Raw genomic sequence first — 4,337 nt, 5'->3', positions numbered from 1 at the left:
TGGACTATGCAATGCACCCGCGACTTTTCAGAGGTGTATGATGGCCATCTTCTCTAACATGGTAGAAAATATTCTAGAGGTTTTTATGGATGACTTTTCTGTTTTTGGAAATTCTTTTGACGCATGTTTAGTTAATTTAGAGAGAGTATTGGAGAGATGTGAACAAACAAACCTAGTCCTAAATTGGGAGAAGTGTCATTTCATGGTACAAGAGGGTATTGTTTTGGGTCACAAAATTTCCAAGCAAGGAATAGAGGTAGACCACGCTAAGATAGACATCATTTCAAAGCTACCTCCTCCTACAAATGTCAAAGGGATTAGAAGTTTTTTAGGGCATGGGGGATTTTACCGCCGCTTTATAAAAGACTTTGCTAAAATTTCTAAACCCTTGTGTCAATTGTTAGAACATGATAGACCATTTGTTTTTGATGATGACTGTTTAAAATCATTTGAAATGTTGAAAGTTGCTCTAAGTTCAGCTCCTATAATTATCGAACCTATTTGGGATTTACCTTTTGAGCTCATGTGTGATGCCAGTGATTATGCAATAGGAGCTATGTTAGGACAACGTAAAAACAAGATCTTGCATCCTGTGTATTATGCTAGTAAGACTCTGACCGGTGCACAACTCAATTACACTACTACTGAAAAGGAACTGTTAGCAGTTGTGTTCGCCTTTGATAAGTTTAGGTCTTACTTGATAGGCACAAAAGTCATTGTTTTTACTGACCATTCTGCTTTAAAATATTTATTTGCTAAAAAAGATGCTAAACCACGTTTGATACGGTGGATTTTGTTACTTCAAGAGTTTGATATTGAAGTTAGGGACAGGAAGGGTACTGAAAACCAAGTTGCTGATCACCTGTCTAGATTGGAATCCCCGCTCTGTGATGATGGAACTGTTATACGTGAACAGTTTATTGACGAGCAACTCTTGCGAGTTGATTCAGTTCCGTGGTATGCCGATATAGCAAATTATTTGGTAAGTCGAATAGTTCCTTATGAGTTCAACAAGCAACAGGTAAAGAAGTTTCTAAATGAAGTTCGATGTTATCGTTGGGATGAGCCTTTTTTATATAAGCTAGGACCTGACAATATCTTACGCAGGTGTGTCGCAGAAGAAGAGCACGAGGCGATATTAGACGCTTGTCATATGTCTCCATATGGAGGACATTTTGCAGGACACAAAACCGCAGCCAAAGTTTTGCAAAGTGGGTTCTTTTGGCCCACTCTGTTCAAAGATGCACATAAGTTTGCCCAGGTTTGTGACAAATGCCAACGGACAGGTAATATATCTAAACGCCACGAAATGCCTCAAACCCCGATCCTGGAGATTGAAATATTTGATGTGTGGGGTATAGATTTTATGGGTCCATTTCCATCTTCTAATGGTAAGCTTTATATATTGTTAGCAGTAGATTATGTTTCGAAATGGATAGAAGCCATTGCAACTGCTACCAATGATTCCAAAGTTGTCATTCGTTTTCTGCAAAAGCACATTTTACGTGTTATGGAACCCCGCGTTGTCTGATAAGCGATGGGGGGGCTCATTTTGTGAATAGGTCTATGCAAAAGTTGCTGACTAAATACAATGTGCGTCATAGGGTTGCAACAGCATATCATCCTCAGTCGAATGGGTTAGCCGAAATATCTAATAGGGAGATAAAAAACATTTTAGAAAAAACTGTAAATCTTAACCGTAGGGATTGGTCTTTTAAGCTTGATGATTCACTTTGGGCATATAGGACAGCATTTAAGACTCCCCTCGGCATGTCCCCCTATAGGCTAGTTTTTGGAAAAGCATGTCATTTGCCTCTTGAGCTAGAATATAAAGCATTTTGGGCTACTAAGAAATTAAATTTTGATTTGTTGGCTGCAGGTGAAGCGAGGAAGTTACAATTGTTGGAATTAGAAGAACACAGGCACTTTTCTTATGAGAATGCTAAGTTGTTTAAGGAAAAAACTAAACAGTGGCATGATAGGCGTCTTCGGCCGAACAATCTTCAAGAAGGTGATCTGGTTCTGTTATTCAACTCTAGGTTGAAACTTTTCCCTGGAAAACTTAAGTCTAGATGGTCTGGTCCCTTTCAAATTTTTAAAGTCTACCCATATGGGGCAGTGGATCTAGTTGACTCTAAAGGAAATGTTTTTAAAGTAAATGGGCAGAGACTTAAGCCGTATTTTGGAGAACCAGTGGATAGAGGAAAAACCTCTATTCAACTTTCAGGTCAATAAATGTTTGCGAAAAATGTTTTTCCTTCTTATCCGTTTTTGAAAGAACAAAAGTAAAGGAAGGAAGTCTTTGTATCTTGTATTTTCTCTTTGTTTCATTATAAAGTTTTTCTTATTAAGAGAATGTTTTTGAAAACGTTGAAAAAAAAAAGAAACAAAAAAAGAAAGAAAAAAAAATGTTGAAAAAAAAAAAGAATTACGCAGGCGCCTGGCGCCTGCCCTGTTTTTCCAGCATTTCGAAAACTCTCAGGTTCGAGAAGTCGTGCAACATATCTACAACTTACGGACTTCATTGGATTTTGCGGTTTTACCTTCATGGCCTCCAGCGCTAGCTGCTATCCTTGGTCATCCATCTCCCAGTACTGACACTGATCCTAGTCCACAACCTCCGACTTCATGAAGGGGAGGTTCCTTCTTTGCTATTTTTTGTGTTTTCTTCTTTTGGTTAATGACGTAGTTTGCATATTCTAGCATTACTACGCATGTTTTTTTTGTATTGATTATGTTTCGAGCTCAGTTGAAGCATGAATAAATTAGTATCGTTTATCTTCTGATCACTTAAAGTATGCCTTCACTTAACCTTAGTTTAGCTTTTCACATGCCTATTTTGAAGCATCTGTGCTGTGCATGTGATTTCATGTCGATGATGATTATAAGAGATTGTTGAGTTTTCGGTTCTATGCCTGACTAAGCTTTGAGCTATTTCCTTTGTTTATGTGATAAACTCATTTTCTTTTATGTCTTTTTGATCTTTACAGACTTTAAGCTTTTTCTTTGCCCCTATATAGGAAGTCCTTGTCCTTTTTACTGTTAAGCCTTTTTCATCCGATGCAAAAGTCTTTTCCCAGTGAGGACACTGTCTCTCTTAAGTTTGGGGGGGACAGTCGTTGTGTCAGTCGTTGTTTCAAAAAGATAAGGTGTTATTTATATTTAAAAAATCATGCTATTTTCTTTTGAAAAAGAGTCAGTTGGAAAGAAAGAAAATGTTGAAAAAGCACTTAGCTAAAAAAAAAAAAAAAATATATATATATATATATATATATAAAAACGAAAGAAAGAAAGAAAAAAGTTGCAAAAGAGTAAAAAGAGTCTGGTTGAGAGAAAATAAGAGTGGGGAAAAGACTTGTGTTAGAAAGAAAAGAGCGGTAAAAACATTGAGAATTAAAGAAAATGTATTTATGATTCCCGAGTCCTACTGTAGACACCCATTTAGTTTTAGGTTGGGTGTTGACTTTGAAAATAGCAGTAAGGATGGTGATAAGTGACTTCGTGTTTCTCATTGTCGTCGTTTTATGACCTAGCTGTTAGTTTCAAAGTCTTTCTACGAGTAGCTGTGGTTGAAACCGATGTTAGTGTGTGGAAACCTCAGGGGCTAGTAGCCGGTCTTTCAGATGTAAAAGTCTTAGTGTAAGGAGGGAGTGTGCAGATTCCTTAGGGGTATTTGAAAACGTTTTCTGTTTGTGAAAGAGAAAAAAAGATTTTGAAAGAAAAAGTTTTTATCATTTCAAACTTGGTTTATAGTGACTAAGTTTACAAAGGCAATAGAATGGTAGGCTCTGACATCTTTTCCGTGAGACAATTTATGATTGAACATCTCGGTTGCTTTTGCTTTTCCTTGTCCATGTGTTAGAAAGCTGATTAAAGTTGCTAAGTTTTGCTTGAGGACAAGCAAAAAGTTAAGTTTGGGGGTGTGATTACGCTTGTTTACATGCGTAAAAAGAAGGTTTTAGATGCTGTTTTTACTATGTTTCGGCTTTGTTTCGGATTTTTCTCGATCATTTGAGTTCCAATTCATGCAAAATTCATATACTATGGTTTGTGGATGGCTTATGTTGTATTTATGACATTTTAGGACCATTTGGGAGTGCAAATTAATCAAAAGAAGCAAAAAGACGAAAAAGTTACATGGGAGGCGCCAGGCGCCTGGGATGCCTGCAGAAAAACAGGTTTTCTTCCAACTTTGCCCTTAATGAAACGCGTCTTCCAATGCGTTTTGGTGGTTCCAACCGATGCATACGTGTAGAAGAAGTGTTCCACTATCAGTTTGAGCACGATTTGGTCAGTCAAAGGAGTTGGAAATGGGTGATTCACCATCGTTTTAGGAC

The sequence above is a fragment of the Momordica charantia genome (assembly GCF_013281855.1).
Source record: "Momordica charantia cultivar OHB3-1 chromosome 3 unlocalized genomic scaffold, Mcharantia_2.0 BLBB01000003.1, whole genome shotgun sequence".
NCBI classification, from domain to species: Eukaryota; Viridiplantae; Streptophyta; class Magnoliopsida; order Cucurbitales; family Cucurbitaceae; genus Momordica; species Momordica charantia.
This window is presented reverse-complemented; position numbering follows the sequence as displayed.